The 18079-nt window shown below is 39.4% G+C and overlaps 1 pseudogene; it reads right to left on the reverse strand.

The window, feature by feature from the left end:
• Positions 1–5806: 5806 nt before the first annotated feature.
• The window catches only part of LOC130027805 (vesicle transport through interaction with t-SNAREs homolog 1B-like), a 30171-nt pseudogene continuing 17898 nt past the window's right edge, over positions 5807–18079 (reverse strand).

Consider the following 18079-nt stretch of genomic DNA (forward strand, 5'->3'; position numbering starts at 1 on the left):
ATAACAATATTTCCAAAGTAAAACATTTATTTACATATAAATGTCCTATTCAGCATGAGTGAGTACCTTTCTCATTTATAATTACGTGGCAGCAACTGCAAACAATCAGATTCTAAGATTTAGATACTGGATAAAAGTGACTGAGTATATCTCAGAATCAAAAAACAATTGTTCAAAAAAAAATCAGCCTTGTTACAATGTATAGTCCTTCTTAAAGCTATTTTGAATTTCTTCCAGATCCCAATTATTTGCAAACCCAGCCAAATAATTCATAAGACTGTTGGAGGAGTGTGTTGGAACTTCCTGCCTCACTCGTTCACTGACACAGAGGGAGTAATGCTCTCTTCTCTCAGTATCATCTGTCTTTTGCTGAGAGACCAATAGTTTGAATTTATAGTGATCCGTGGAAATCAATGGACATTGTGGTTTCACAGTAACCACAATATTGTCATTTCTGAACAGAATGTCCAAGTTCCTCACTATCTACTGTAGTCCTTCTATGTCTTCAAAGCAGCAAGAAACCAGTTTTTGTGGTCAGTTAAATGGTGACTTTGACTAAGGAATTTTATGTCATGCTCTTATCAGTAAACTGGAAATATATTCAAAATCAACTCAGAACGTTGGAAAACTGAACACAATTTATTATGAATTATTTATGTAAATCTGTTTTTTTTCACTTTTTGAGTCACAACCAATGATGCTCAGGGGTTGTTCCTGTCTGTCACTTGATCACTTGATCACTTGATTTCCCGTTAATCATCGATTTGCTCGAGCGGTCGCCAGTAACATCTCCATTTGTCCCTGTCGCGAGCTAGTGTAGCCTAATGGCGTTTGTTTGTTCTAGGAACACGAAGAGCCTCAAACCGATCATTCAGGGTCTTGACGAAGAAGTCTGACCATCTGGTAGGTGGGCGGCCACACGGTCTTTTGATGATTCGTGGAATCCAGTCGGTAATGGCTCTAGTCCAGCGGTTGTCTCCAAATCTCATTATGTGTCCAGCCCATCTGATTTTTGATGCCTTGGCAAATGAGACAGCATCCCTGATTCTTGATCATCGACGGAGGTCAGAACTCCGGATTCTTTCTCTCATTTGAGTGAAATGTGATACTCCAAGCATAGCTCTTTTGATTCCTCTTTGGGAGACCCGAATAGCGTTCTCATCCTGTTTGCAGGCATGAGGCATATGTTAATGCAGGAAGAAGAGTGGAATCAAAGAGATGTGCCCGGAGCTGGAGGTTCTTCATCCTCTTAGCTATTTTTTCGACGCTCTTGAAGGCGTTCCAAGCAGCTCTCTTCCTCCTGCACAGCTCAGGTGCCAGGTCATTCATCATGTTGACTTCTTGACCTAGGTACACATAACTGTTGCATTCGGAGATGGTTGTTCCATTGAGAGCGAATGGGGCATCAGGAATGAGGCTGTTTCTCATAAACATTGTCTTCATAAGATTCAGCTGTAGTTCGACCTTTCCACACTCATGGTCAATGTCGGTCAGCATTTGTGCTGCTTGGCTAATGTTTGGTATTATTAGAACAGTGTCATCAGCAAAGCGAAGGTGGTGTAGTTGCCGACCATCTATCTTCACTCCCATTCCTTCCCATTCCAGTCGTCACATGATGTTCTCAAGGGTGGCACTGAAGAGTTTCGGTAAAATGGTATTACCCTGCTGAACCCCTCTCTTGACATCAGTGATTACTTCTTTGTAGAATGGTGAGATCCTGGTAGTGTATCCGTAATACAGCTCACGGAGGATGCTGATGTATTGAGTTTGAATGCCCTGATTGGCTATACACTCAGGAATTACTCCTAGAGGTGCTTGGGGACCATATGGGATGCAAGAGATTGAACTCAGGTCGACTGTGTATAAAGCAACTGCCATTTCTGCTGTACTATTGCTCCAGCCTGTCATGTAAACTTTTTATTGTAATTTTTAAAAAGTACAAACTACTTTATTATTTTTGGAGAGTGGTTTGGGCCACACCTGATGATACTCAGAAATTGCTCCTGATTTCCAGATCTCAGGAATTACTCCCAGCGGTGCCCGGGGGAACATATAGAATGCCTGGGATCAAACCTAGGTCAACTGCATGCAAGGCAAGTGCCTTACCTGCTGTACTGTTGCTCCCGCCCCCATTAAAACTTTTAATGTAATATTCTTGTTTTCGTGGGCTGGAGCGATAGCACAGTGGGTAGGGTGTTTGCCTTGCATGCAGCCAACATGACCAACCCAAGTTTGATTCCTCTGCCCCTCTCAGAGAGCCCAGCAAGCTACCGAGGGTATCTTGCCCACACAGCAAAGCCTGGCAAGCTACCATGATGTAAATTCGATATGCCAAACACAGTAACAAGTTTCACAATGTTACTGGGCCCACTCGAAAAAATCGATGAACAATGGGAGGACAGTGACAGTGACAGTGACAGTGATTCTTATTTTCTTATATTTACTGTATTTGATTATCACTTGCATGTCAATCTCACACTGTTTAATAAAATTTTATGTCTTCATCCTTTTCTTATGTTCACTTTAATCAATTAATTTTAGTCCCCTTGCTTCTCTATTGTTAAAGCATGTCTCCATAAAACCATTAAAGAACTGTAACCGTAGAAAGGTCAATAGGCTGAGTGCATGCTTTGCATGTGGGAGATTTGGAATCCCTGTATTTAGAGGATTGTGTATTTTTATTTAAATTTTTTGAATATTTCATTTATTTAGGTTTTTCTTCTTTTCTTTTTGGTCACATCTGACTGTACTCAGGGTTTACTCCTAAATTCTGTACTCAGATCACTCCTTTTAAAAAAAAATTATTTATTTATTTTAATAAATATTTTTATTAAAAATTATTTTTAATAAAAAATATTTTTAATAAATAATATCAAATTATTTATTATTAATATTTTTTAATAAAAATATTTTTTAATAAAAAATATCGCTGGAGCGATAGCACAGCGGGTAGGGCGTTCGCCTTACAAGCGGCCAACATGGTCGACCCGAGTTCGATTCCTCCGCCCCTCTCGGAGAGCCCGGCAAGCTACCGAGAGTATTCGATATGCCAGACACAGTAACAACAAAGTCTCCAATGGAGACGTTACTGGGCCCGCTCGAGCAAATCGACGATCAACGGGAGGGCCTTGACTTGACTTGACTTGATTTATTTTAATGTAGGAGTATTGCTATTTATTCAGCCATCGATTAGGCTGATTGAATTGGGCATGAACTCCACTCAGAGATCACTCTTGGTCGCACTCTGGATACCACATGGGGTGCCAGGGATCAAACCCAGGTCAGCAGCATGCCAATTCAGTATCATACCTGCTGTACTCTATCTTTAGAGCCGGATTGTGCATTTTTCTACATTTTTTTAAGCACTGTGATTTAAAAGGTTATTTATAACTGAGTTTTAGACATAAAAAGACAAACAATGTTGCACAACCCATCTCAACACCAGCATCAACTTCTCTCCACCAATGTTCCCAGGTTCCTTCCTATATCAATACTCACTCTCACCCCCACAGCCTGCCCTCTTGACAGGCACCTTTCTAAGTTCAATTGTTTAAGTTTGGGTGTCTTTATTTCAGTGTTGTTGACTCTGTGGTTGGGTATTTGGCGCTATCATTTCTTAACAACACCTTTGACCTTAATCCTCTGACCTGGCCCTGGCTGCTTCTCCTCTGTATTCCCTTCTACTCCACTTTTTCACTCTCCTTCATTCTCTCTATACTTTGGGGCCAAGGTTGATCAGGACACCGCCTCTCCCCGCCTTTAAAACATTTCATTCTTCATCCAGTTATTCTAAATACCACATATGAGTAATATCATTCTGTGTTTCTCCTTCTTCTTCTGGTTTATTTTATATAACATATCTTTCTGTTCCATCTATGTTGATGCAAATTGCATGATTTCATCATTCCTTATAGCTGTGTAGTATTCGTGTATGTGTGTGTGTGTAAGTGGATCATAAAGTGGATCACAGATGAAAATATGATATATATATCCACTGTCCACTGTCCTCCCATTGTTCATCGATTTTTGCTCGAGTGGGCCCAGTAACGTCTCCATTGTAAGGTTTGTTACGGTGTTTGGCATATTGAATACATCATGGGTAGCTTGCCAGGCTTTGCTGTGCGGTCGAGATACTCTCGGTAGCTTGCCGGGCTCTCCAAGAGGGGTGGAGGAATTGAACCTGGGTCTTCCATGTGCATGGCAAATGCCCTACCCACTGTGCTATCGCTCCAACCTGTTATATATATATATATATATATATATATATATATATATATATAACACACACAGGGGCCGGAGTGATAGCACAGCGGGTAGGGCGTTCGCCTTACAAGCGGCCAACATGGCCGACCCGAGTTCGATTCCTCCGCCCCTCTCGGAGAGCCCGGCAAGCTACCGAGAGTATTCGATATGCCAGACACAGTAACAACAAAGTCTCCAATGGAGACGTTACTGGGCCCGCTCGAGCAAATCGATGATCAACGGGAGGGCCTTTACCTTTACCTTTACACACACACATACCACATCTTCATGATCCATTTATCTGTCATTGGACATTTAGGTTAATTCCAAATCCCAGCTATTAAACTGAGTGCTGCAATAACTAATGGTCTGTATGTACAATCTTTTGAATGAATGTTTTGTATTTTTAAAAGTGAATTACATATTTTTAAAAGTAAACCTTTGACCATGGATCATAGATCATTGTACTTCATGTTTTCTGTGAAAGGAATAATAACCTGATTAGAAGATGGTTGGAGAAAAAACATTTGCAGGTTTAAATCAGTTTCACTCTTACAGATTATAAGAAAAATAAATTGAAGTACAAAATCTATTGATTTGTACTTTATGATTTGTTTTATAATAATATTAACTTTTATATTTTTATAAATTAAAACATATGATACAGATGGAATTAGTGCCAGCAAGTTTACCAGTGAAGCAAAGCTCACGGCCTTAGGGACTTTGATAGCCCAGTTTCCTTGCTCTGATAGTGTGGAAAGATGTTCATGGAGAGCACGGCCCTGGAGAATTAAAGTCAGCACCGGCTCCCAACCAGTTCACTGGGGCATAAACAGAGGCTGTGGCTTCCCCCACCAAGCTCCAGCATGAGCTTAGAATTGTTTCAGCCCTGCTCTTACAGATTTCCAGCAACCCTTCTAGTGACTGATTTCAGGCTCTTCTTGGTAAAGAACTTCCATGGGACTTTACAGAGCTTCCTGATGAAATGGCAAAATAGTTGCCTACTATGACTGCCCTACTCTGGATCTGGAGGGAAAGCAGGAATAGAATTCCTCTTGCCTGAAATTTGGCTCCATAAAAATGTTGAACAAGTCAAGGCGAGCATTGGAGAGATTTTTTGAGTTCCCTCTTTAAGTTGTTTGATATGGGATAAAGGGCAAGATCTCAATATTCTAGACCAGACTGAGAAGCATAGTATATGAGCAGACGATATACTCATGAAGAGGGTGGCTGAGGTCATTAAGCCACTGATGACCCATGTTACCTGTGGTAGAACATATCAAGGACCCCGAGCTCTGACCCATGTTCGTCTTATGTTCGCATGTCTAACATGTCTTTTTCAGACATTTATTTTTTTACTGTTTTTTAACCTCGGTGTAACATACTGGTCTTGTTGCTGTACTTCACATTTAAGTGGTTTTTCATCCGTCCTCCCTCCTCCCAAGGTCTGGCCACACAGTGGGTTCTTCCACTGTCAGCTCAGAGCAGCAATGTGCTAATTCCTTCCCTTAACACCAGTCATTCACAGGGTCAAAGTTCAGGTCCACAAACTTCCCTGAAGGGTTTAATGCTTGCTCAAGAATCTGTAATAAACGAAACCCACCAGGATGACTACCTCCAGTAAGATAACAGTGGAAAGTAGCAGCTTGTTGCTTGTCACTTTTCTGGACATTGAATAGAGAATCTTTAGACTTTTGCTCAGATTTTCATTGGGTATCAAGAATAGGTGTGCTCCAATCACTCATGTTGCTCACCTAGCTCTTCTAGGATTTCTAAGCCAGTGTGGTCAGTCTCTGTGACAATGGGTTGAGGAATTGGGTAACCCAATTTAGGCTTTCAGTTTCCTGAAGAAGCAATGCCCTTTGGGACATTGGCTGTTCACGTGCTCATTTTTCGTTGTTTATGAGCCATAGTCCAGGTCCCTGGGCAGAGTTGTCAGTCATGTGCTTTTCACCTCCCAGTGGAGGTTAGTAAGGTTTTTCTAGCAGATTCGAAGTTCAGACGTATCAGGGTTACAGAAAATTGGGGTGCTTAGCCTAGCTCCTCCTCCATCTCTGCCAGCGTTTCATTTGGGTTGGTGATTTTCATCAAAATCTCTCACCAACCTTTCCTTCAATTTGATTCCTGCCTCTCCAGGCATGCCTCTGGCACCCCTGTTAGGTATTCACGGAGGCCGTGAAAGATCTCGCGTGCTATTTCTCGAAATACTTGGACAAGGAATTGAACTCGGGTCAGCCGTGTGCAAGGCAAATGCCCTACCCACTGTGCTATTGCTCCAGCCCCTAGAGTGATTGCTTTGTATGTGGACAACGAAGGCCATATTGTCTGACCTAGATTTTAGTCTTGTCATTGTCTGACAAGATTGTTGTAAGCATGAAATAAATTGGGTACATGTAAAATAGAGGCTCACGTAGAGCATGTTCTCAATAAATATTAGTTGCTATTACTTATGGCATAAACTCCTGGAGATTTTATTTTTAAACACAAAAGCCATTCACTACTTAAAATTTCATGGCATTTCCCCTCCTTTCAGTAATTAAAGCAGATTTCATGAGTAATCAATTTTGAAGTAAACAGGAAAGTTTGTGTTTCATATGATGAGCATCCTCAAAGATTTCCATGTCACAAAATCAAGGTTATCCTTTGCTATAGTTGACAAATGACCATCGATAATTGAATGAGGCTAAAAATGACCTCTCAATAAGTACATGTAGGAAAGAATGGAAAATATAAAATAATCTTTCCTTCTTCCCAAGCTACTTTTTTGATAAACATGCAAGTCATTGTAAAACTTTAAAGACTAAATATTTAACTCTCACAACATGTAGCAAATGTTTACAACTTTTGTATAAAATTCAAATCTCCTCAATAAGTAAACATTGGTTTAATTCCCATGTTTCTTGATTTCTTTTAATAAATGGTGTATTTAATTTTTCAAGAAGGCCAAACTAATATGCAATATTATATATATATATACCTATAATACTATAAGTATTCATGGATGGTTGACCTAATTGTCTGCCATTAATTTTGATTGGCTACCACTATGGCTGTGCAAAATTTATTCCCTGCCGTTTTTGAAGGGGAGCCATGTCTGGTGGTCCTCAGGGGTTATTCCTGACTCTGTACTCAGGAATTAATTCTGGCAGTGCTCAAGAAACTGTGTGGGATACCAAGGATCAAATCCAGGTCGGCGTCTTGCAAGGCAAGTCCCCTACCTGCTGTACTATCTCTCCACCCCTGAATCTTTGCCCCTTTTACCAGTTAAGATCTGTCTCATATTACTATATATTACATATATCTTCATTTTATCATGACATTATTATGTTAAAAATTTGCATCTTCAAGGAAAATATATTAGCTAAGGAGAAGCTGATACTAATTGCAAAGGCCTAAAGCATATGAGGTCAGGTGACTTGGCTTCATGAAATATTTCAAGAACCTGTGTATCCACTGGCTTCTCTTATGGCATTGTTGCCATCTACTTGGCAAAGTGTAACTATCCAGATATCTACGGGCTAAAGGGAGAAGAAAAACTGCCTGGTTAAGGCTCAGACCAAAACAGTGTAACTGATCACTTCTTTTATGTGCCCAGAAAAAGAAGGAAATAGATTTTGGTAGAATACTAGCTTTTTTTTACTAACTACATTATTCTGTTGATTTGCACTGTTCAGTTTCCAAGATACAGAATTTATTATTTTAATAATTTTTTTCTTTCACTGATTCATAACAATGTAAGCCTAACCACAAGGGATACTGAATTTTGTCAAGTTTCCTATATTGTTGACATACTTGTTTCCTACAAATTATGTTCCTTTAAAAAAATTTGCTCTTCTCTTTTAGAACATAGTTCATTAAAAATTGATCTTTGTGGGTCTGGAGTGGGTTGGCACTTGCCTTGCATATGGCCTTACTAGGTTGGAGTCCCACTCTGCCCTCACCCCTCCATCCCCAGCATCACCAGGAGTGATTTCTGGCTGCAGAACCAGGAGTAAACCCCGAGTGTGATCCCAAAGCTACAACCCCCACCCCCCTCCTGCTCGAACCAAAAATCCATCTACTGGGGGGTCAAGGAGAGAGCTCAATGAGCTAGAGTGCATGCTTTGTATGTGGTCCTTAGGACACCTTCAGGAACAACTCCCAAACACGCAAGACAGAATCTGGTGTGGCCTGGAAATAAAAATAATAATGATTACCATTGACCTTTGTTGCTGGAATGGCTGGACACCTGTTCTGCGTGCAGGGACCCCAGGTTCTGTCTCCAGCACTGCATGGCCGTCCTACCAGAACTAGCAGCTGCCCCTGAAACATTGTGCTTCAGGAAACCACTGGGTGTGGCCCTGCCAAAAATCTGTCTTTATGAAACTGACCTTTCCATCTAAAATTCTCATTACAGGAGGCCGGAGCGATAGAATAGCAAGTAGGTTTATTTAAAAACGTTTTCTTTTTGAAAGAAGGTTCTAAACAATTATGAGAATCTTTTTTTTCTTTTTGGGTCACACCCAGCGATGCTCAGGGGTTGCTCCTGGCTCTGCACTCAGGAATTACTCCTGACAGTGCTTGGGGGACCATATGGGATGCTGGAGATTGAACCCGGGATGACCGTGTACAAAGCAAGTGCCCTACCTGCTGTACTATCTTTCTGGCCCCCAAAAAGTAACTCTTTGTTTATTTGTTTTTGGGTCCCACCCAGCAATGCTCAGGACTAACTCCTGGCTCTCTACTGAGGTGTCACTCCTAGATGGGCAAGCTCTCTACCCACTGGACTATCTCTCCAGTGCTCAACAAGTCACTCTTAAATTTTCCTACAACAGTTTCATATACGAACACGTCTCCTGATAACAGGAGCTTGTTTGTCTAGTGGGTGGGTGCCTTTCCAGCAGGTGAGAAGAGACCTGTAAATATTTTATCTTTTCTTAAGAAAAGAAATGTAGTAACCCATTTATTTATTTTTAACTCACTTATTTTTATGTTAGACAATTACCTTTTCTTATCACATGCTTTAATTATCATTGTTGAATGGTGTGATTATGGTAAAATGGCAATTCTATCTCATAGTTGACTATAATTTTTGTTTTAGTGTTCTTTTTTGTTGTTATTATTCTTTATTTATTTAGGTGAAAATTTCTCCTAGGAGATTTGAAGGGGAGTTTTAAAAGAATAGTTATATCGTAAGAGTACAAGAAAATTAGTTAGTATAGGGAAATGAATTGTTTGGGGTTTGTTTTTTAGTCACTGTCACTTATTTGAAGGGGCAAAACTTGAAAAACAAAACCATGCATTCTAACCTTAAAAACTTGAACCATGTCAAACAATTGTATAGAAAAGTTAGTTTTGTCTCTCCTGGTGGAATATATTGCTCTTAGAAAGTACCTATCCTGACTCACCAGAACGTTAGCCTAGATTTTACTTGGGTTAATTTTATACACCATTCCTATTGTTTTAAAAATGTTTATCCTTCACAAATATCTCTTCTTTCAAAAGCAAGCCCATTTGGGGATTATGGTAATCTTTGTTCCTGATTAAAATTTCTCTATCCTGTTGCTTTGTATTTTACCTTTTGCTGTAGCTTAATCCACATTCTATGGTTTTGTGATTAACTCTGACTGTGGAATGTTAGTGTTGGTTTCATATGCGCCTCAGCTGAACATAAAGCATGTTTTTATGTTTCATTTAAAATTTCTGCAGCAACATTACTTTATTTGGCCATTGAGCAAAGAATTATTTTTAAAATTTTTTTTTTCCTCTCCTTTTCCTTAATTACTCCTTTGTAGTGATTTGTGGAGTGGTGGTGCTGGAGGGGGGTGGTTTCAAAGTACTGATCAGTAATTCATAAAATTGGTTTTCCTTGCAGTTAAAATAAGCAATGACATTTAGCCATCTACAAATCCTCACCTTACTGTCCCTAGTGTTAAGATAACTGATTAGTTCCGCTGCCCTGCCAAACACCTCCCAGCATTCACCTATAATGGCCCATAAACTTGAAAGCCTTCTAGGCCTCTTTCCCTGTTTCTGGGTGAGGTTTGTGGCGATGGAGGAGGGGCGCCAAACCCAAAGGAGAATGAGTGAGAAACACTGACAGAATCACAGGGGGAATGGGGAAAAAAGAACTTAAGAGGATTATAACAAGAAAGGAAGCATTTGGAGTCCTGGGAGGTGATGCCAGTCAGGATATCTGAATCGCTAAGAAAGGAGAAACTTAGCCCTTCCATGGGGAGTACTTGGGCTGAGGATTTCTTTTCCCTTCTATATCCTTTTCCATCTTGCTTCCTGAGGAGTGATGGGCTTGCATTCCTTCTCAGGAGGGAAGGGAACGGGCCAATTTCTGCAAAGAGGAAGCTTCCTTGAAAAGGTGGCATGTGATGTCCCATTTCCAGGGAGCAAGAAAAGGCAATGGGGCGAGGCAAGTATTTCAGGGAGACCAGCTGATGACATCTGAAAAAGGCAGGCCAACAGAATTTGGAGTGGAATGTAGGTAATTACTATTCAGCAGTGGCTATTCAATTTAGGGCATTTTAAGAAGGGCTTTTCCACAGAAAGCCTTGAACTTACTGAAGGAAGGTCAGGCAACATGGATCATTTAAATCAAGATTTTCATTCTGAAATGTGTTTTGATCATATTTGATTTCATTTTAAGAAAAGAAACTGCTGCAACTATTCAGTGCTAGAGAATAAATACTACAGCTTGATCTTTTTTTAATTATTACTAGACTTTTTACTAATATAATTTTTTCATGAGCCTATTTCTAGCATCTAGTTTTAGATGATAGGTTGGCAAAAAGTCAAAATTCTAAATATGTGTAATTGCTGATGGTAGGGGTTTTTTAAACAACATGGGAAATTTGCTGAGAACTTGCTTACGAATAGCATCAAGCACTTTAATGGAAATAAATTCATAAATATTGTGGTATTTTCTTTTATCTTTTTTGTGGGGCTGGAGTGGCAAAAAAATTCATCCAGGCCTTTCAGGTCTTGCAAGGCCTAACACTTCTGTTCTCAGCCCAGAGATGGCGCTGGGTCTTCCATGGCTGCGGTAGGTATATTCGGGGGCTGCTCAGCGGTGCTGCAGTTGGAATCTTCAAATGAGTCTGGCGTATGCAAGGCTTGCACTCCAATCTTTTTGCCTATCACTTTGATATTTTAGCTACAATATTGCTTAGAAGTCCTATTAAATAATTTTTGAGGGACTTAGATAGTAGCTGAGAGATATTGTTAAACACCACCCTTCAATAATAGGAGAGTGCTATTTTTTTGTTCTTTTTGGCTTTTTTTGGTCACACTCAGTGATGCTCAGGAATTATTTCTGGTTCTGTGCTCAGGAATTACTCCTGGTGGTGCTATATGGGATGCAGGGGGTTGAACCCAGGTTGGCCATGTGCAAGGCAAATGCCCTCCCTGCTGTACTGTCACTCCAGCCCAAACAGCAGTTTTTTTGATGGACATGGTGGCTGATTCGCTAGTGGCTGATAGATGACGAGAGGGGAAAAATCATTCCATGGACCAGAACACCAACATGATGATGTATCTTTATGACATGATCATCTTTTCTCAAAATTTTTTACTACTTTATTATTTTATATCAGTTTTAGATTTACAAGCAAAATTTAGAGGAAGGAATGGAGTTGTCATATACCTCTGCCCTCCTCATGCATACCTCCCCATTATTAATATCCCTCACTAGAGAGATTTGTTCCAATTGATGAAGCTACATTAACATATTGTTAGCACTTAAAGTCCATTGCTTACACTATTTATTCTTTGTTTACACTGGGTCTTAACTCTTGGTCTTATGCCATCTATGGGTTTGGGCAATGTATAACTTGTGTCCATCATTTATGGTATCTTACAGAGTATTTTCCTTTGCTTAAAAATCCTCAGTGCTTCACCTAGTCATCCATCTCTTTTCCTCAGTTCCTAAGAACTGAACTTTTTGCCATCCTCATAGGTTTGCCCTAACTTTCTCTCTGGCCCCTTATCAGTGGCCCCTTATTATGCCTTTGGTATTATATCTAAAATGTCATCACCATACCCAAGAAAGACATCTGGGTTTTCTCCTATCTTAAAAAACAGGGACTCCCAAGCTTACTTGATTCACTGCCCCCTTTTTGGGAAAAAAATAATCACCCAATTCTGTCTCCTTCCCACTCCCAGAAACCTATCTTCTTTTAAGGGAATGGAGGACATCCTCCTTCATCAACTGTACAAAAACTACAATAGACCCCATGGGTGTTTCAGCATCCCCAACTAAGAAGCCCATCCTAGGGGTCAGTATTAGTATCTATCATCTTGGAGTTCTAGGAGTTTCTAGTTTTGCGTCTATTTTTAATTCAGAGTGACGATGCTTGTAGTTTTAGGTTTGTGATCAATTCCTGTGAAGGGTGTATAAGATCAGATCTGTGTCTAGAATCGTATTTTACATGTGAATGTCTAGTTGTTTCAGACCCCTTTGTTGAAGAGACAATTTTACTCCACTGTATTGCTTCTCCTCCAATGGCAAAAATTAACGATGATATTAGATGAGTAAATTTCTGACCTCTCTAATCTGTTCCCTGACCTCATGCACTGCATTTCCCCCACCTCCAGCAATACTATATTGTATCCATTATTATTGCTTTATTATAAGACATGCTGTTTTCTTAGAGTGTCAGTCAACTTTGTTCTTTAATACTGTGTTGACTATTTTCGGTCTTTTGCTTATCTATCTGAACTTTAGAATTGGTATTTGCTATCCATAAAAATAACTTTCTGGGATTTTGATTGGGATGCACTGAACTGTTCATCATGGTGGGAAAAATTAATATCTTGGGGGCTGGAGAGATAGCACAGCGGGTAGGGAGTTTGCCTTGCACGCGGCCGACCCGGTTTCGATCCCCAGCATCCCATATGGTCCCCTGAGCACCGCCAGGAGTAACTCCTGAGTGCAGAGCCAGGAGTAACTGCTGTGCATTGCCGGGTATGATGCAAAAAGCCAAAAAAAAAAAAAAAATTTAACATCTTGGCAATGCTGATTTTTTCCTTGAACCATCTCTCCATTTATTTCATTTTAGAATTTGGTTCATCAAAGTTTCTTCATTTTTCTTATATGGATTTTGTACATATTTTATTATACTTACACATAGATACTTAATTTTGGACAATGCTAATGTAAATGGGGCTATACTATTAGGATTTAAAATGATTATTCATTCACTTGCACTTCCCTTTTTGTTGTGATGACCTGACTCACACACAGTTGTTGCACTACTTGCACAATTGGTTCTCACTGTGGGTGGCGGGTGAGGGGTTTTGCATCCTTTATTTGTGGTGCTCTTGCTCTTCTTTTTGGTGTGCTGGAGATCACACACTTTGTCATGGTTGCAGGGATCCAAAGTAGCAGAGCTACTGGAATTGAACCCGGGCATATGGGTCAGTGCTGGAAAGTGAACCAGCATCAGACTGGCAAAACAGATATCTTTGCCACTATTTAGCGACATCCCCCAATGATACTATTTTTTTTACATCAAATTTCTCTTGTTTTTTTTTAAATTTTAAATTTTTTTTTTTTTCTCCACACTCAGTGGAGCTCAGGGATTACTCCTGGCTCTGTTCTCAGGAATCACTCCTAGAAATGCTCAGGGTACCACATGTAGGTGCCTGGGATTGAACCTGGGTCAGTGTGTGCAAGGCAAATACCCTACCTGCTGTACTATATCTCCAGGCCCCTCTCCTGTTTTTGATTTGTTCTTTTGTGGGAGTAGCACTCTCATTGGTGCTCAGGGCTTGCACTCAGGAGCAAATTGATCCCTGCACTCAAAGATCATTCTTATTGAGCTTGGGGAATCGTATGGGTGCTGGGAATTGAATCTAGGTCAGTCGTGTGCAAGGTAAGTGCCCTTTTCACTGGATTATCTCTATAGTCCTTCTTGTTGATTTTTTGCATGTTTGACTTATCTAAATGTTTATGCTGCAATGTTGTTAAAATTATTTTTTCTAGGAGTTTTTTTTAAATTCAATTCTTTAAGATTTTTTACATAATCATAGCATCTCTGGACAAAATTTTATGAATTTTTGCCATCTTGTTTATGATAGCTTTAGTTTTTCTTTCTTTTTTTCCTTTTTTTTTTTTTGAAGATGATCTTTATCCAGTTGAGGAAGTTTCTCTCTATTCTAGTTTAGTGAGAGTGAACAAATATTGAATTTTATCATGTGCTTTTGTGCACCTATTGATACAATAATGTGAGTTTTCCTATAATGTGTTATTTTAATTGGTTTTCAAATATTGAATTAGAATTACACAAGTGAAATAAACCTCATGTAGTCATGGCGCACATTTTTATTCATTGTTAATTTTGATTTATAATATTTCACCAAAATTTGTTTTTAAATGTAGGAGTACTGCTATTTATTCAGCCGCTGATTAGCTGATTGAATTGCTCACCAAGAATTTTGCATCTATATATGTTCATGAGAGATAATTAGTTTTCTAATGTCTTCATCTGGTTTTGGTATCAAGGTAGTTAGGAAGGGTTTCGGATTCTTGGAGGGGCACACTCATTGGTTTTCAGGAACTTTTTCTACCTCTGCTTCTGTCCTCAGGGGACCATATGTGGTGTTAAGATTTGTACCAGTGTCCATCCTACAGCCGCATGCCAGACAGGTCCCTTGACCTTTGTACTATCTCTGCAGTTGCAGAGTTTGTAAGTATTATCTCTGCTTATATCTCAGAAAGAGGTTTTAGAGATATTTTTTGGGACGTTGGGATATTTTACCAGTGAACCTATTTTAGCTTGGTGCTTTTACTTTTGGAAGGTTGTTATTTTAATTTCTTTAATAAAAACAGTTCTATTGAGATTTTTTACTGATTGTGTGAGTTTTGGTAGATTGTATCTTTCAAAGCATTGATTTATTTCCTCTAAATCATCAAGTTTGTGTTTATAGACTCAGAGAATTCCTGTGTTTTCTGTTTGATTAATGCTCACTGGATCTGTAATGATGTCTTCCTTCACATTTTTGATAATACTAAGTTATATTCTCTCTCTCTTTTCCTCTTAGCTTTGCTACCATACTTATAAATTTTATCAATATGGTCAAAGACAAGCTTTTGTTTTCTGGATGTTTCTCTATTGGTTTCCTATTTACAATTTCATTGATTTCTGTTCTAGTTCTTATGATTTCTGTTCTTATGTTTACTTTGGATTTAATTTGTTCTTTTTTATTTCCTAAGGAGATTTGAATGACTGACTTTAGATCTTTCTTCTTTCTTCACATATGTATTTAATTAAAAATAACTAAATCATCTCATTAATATTTTAATTGTAATGATTTGTTGGTGTTCAGTTAATTCTTAACTGATTTATTCTATCACATACAAGAACATTTCTTAAAATCAAATTTCCTAAAATCAAATTTGTTTCATTAATATTAACATTTATGACAATTAGCACAGAAGAACTGTAACAGCTTTTCTTTTTCTTTTGTTTATGGGGCATATCTGGCAGTGCTCAGGGATTGTTCCTGGCTTTGTGCACAGGGATCACTCCTGGCAGTGCTTTGAGGACCCTGTGATTAAAACCCACAGCCCCAACCCCCATCCCCATCCCCACCATCACTGGCCATGGGCAAGGCAAGCAACCTACTTGCTGTACTACTGCTCCAGCCCGCTTTAATTTGTCTAACTGATTATGGCCCAAAATGTAATTTCTCTTAGTCAGTATTCCATGGGAGCTTGAGAAGAATGTATATTTTACTGGATGAAATTGTTTACAGATGTAAATTATATCCAGTCTTCTGATGGCATTGACTTTAACAATATCCTTACTGGTTTTCTTCCTACTGCATCTGTTTTGGGCCCACACCTACGCTGGTACTCATAGGTTGCTCCTGGCTCTGTGCTCAAGGATCACTTTTGGCAGTGCTCTGTAGACCATTTAAGGTGCCATGGATTGAACTGTGGTCAGCCTTATGTAAGGCAATTACCTTACTTGCTGTGCTACCACTCCAGCCCCATGCATCTGTTCACATATAATAGAGGCTTGCTGAAATATCCAGCTGTGATCATGATTTATCTATTTCTTTTTCTATTCCTCTTAGCTTTCGCTAAGTTTTTGGTATTTATCATTTGAGGAATATCATATCTTTTGGATTAGTTGGCCTTTCTTCCCTTCTTTATCCTTGTTAATATTTCTTTGTTTGAAATCTTTACCCCTGATTAAATGTATGGCTATTATATGTTACCCACGTGGCTACCAACACTATTTTATATTGTGCTTGCTTGCTTGTTGAGCATTATGTACAATGAAAAAGGAATTGTTGTAAATAAGGCTTCAGTAATGCAGTGAGATGTGGGGGAGAGAAATATCATTCATTAGGTCCGAGATCTTAGCATTTAATGAGCTATGCCTTGGAGTGTGAACTTCAAAAGACTTTCTCATTGTTTTTCTGTCTCCTAAGGTGGGATGCTACAGTAAGAGTGAGTTTGGACTTGTATGTCCCTTCCCCCCTTTTGGTTGGGCTGTGACAATCCCTTGGCATGACAATCCCTTGGCAGGTTGTGCATTAGTTGATTAGTTTTTCCTGAGGTAGGCTTAAGAACTGAATGATTTACCCTATCTGAAATATAGCTCTTTTTTTTCTTTTTCCCTGTCATGCGCACAGAAAATTATTTTCTCTGATATTTACTTGGGAACCTGGTGGTGTTCCAGGAGATAAGTATTTCAATACTGTGGGCCCCTTTTCATAATCAGGTCTTCCTAGAGGTTTTTTTTAGGGGGGAGTGAGATTGCAGTTTGGGCCACACCTGGTGCTACTCAGGGATTATTTCTGATGGTACTCAGGGAATGTAATATAAGGATTGCCATGTGCAAGGCAAGTGCCTTAGCTGCTATACTATATTTATATATATATTAAAATAGTATATAGATAGGATACTATATTATCCCTGGCCTTCTTGAGATTTGAAATCTTAGAATTTCAACACTAAGCTTTCAGCAATTCATCAATTACTCTTTTGGTTTTCCTGACCCAATAGTCGTTTTCTTGATGGAGGTCATAATCTAGGAAGCTAAGACTTTCTGTATTAGCATGTCTATGTTTCAGTCTTGGGGGTTGGTGCCTGACCTGTGTTTTCTCTTCTCTATCATTCCAAGAAGAGTTGTTGAGTTTTCAGTTTTTCAGACTTGTACTTGTTAGGATCAAGTGGGAACTTCCAGATCCCTTCGACGTGAAACTAGAGCACACCTAGATTCTCAGTCAGCGGTGGGGAATATGAGTGTGAGAAGCTGTTGCACAGGTGTGAGGGTGCTATGACTACAGAAAGCATCAGAAGAGACCAAGGAAGATCGCTTCTTCCTTCCTGTCCAATACTTAGGATGTCTGGTTATGAAACCTGCCCACAACAAACAAATGAAAACCCAGCACCAGAGGACTCTAGAGGTCTCTAGAGGTGTTATATAAGGTAGTTTTGCTTCCTGATGCCTCTTTGGAATCAGTGATTTGAGAGGGATTAGAAAGGCAACTCGATGCCAGCGCATCTGGTGTCTGCAGCTGGTCAGTCTTCTATCTTCCATTCACAGTGAGAGAAGTTCCCAGCAAAGGCCAAGTCCTAAGGTAATATTTCTTAAGAGTAGTGATCGAAACGTGTTCTTATTGTGTTGTGGTTCTGTATAAAGATAATTAGGAAAGAGGCCAACCTTGATGTAGAGCCCCTATAATTATTAAATGGCATGCGCTTCTGTGGGTGGACAGAAAGGAACGTGATCCATAAAAAGAGTTGGCAAATGGTCTTGGCACATCCTTTATAGTCGGCTCTATCCTTTTGTATCAATCAGTTGAAAGGTAACAAGGCAAGGCAGTGTTAGTT

The sequence above is a fragment of the Sorex fumeus genome, unplaced genomic scaffold (assembly GCF_029834395.1).
Source record: "Sorex fumeus unplaced genomic scaffold, SorFum_2.1 ptg000037l, whole genome shotgun sequence".
Classification (NCBI taxonomy): domain Eukaryota; kingdom Metazoa; phylum Chordata; class Mammalia; order Eulipotyphla; family Soricidae; genus Sorex; species Sorex fumeus.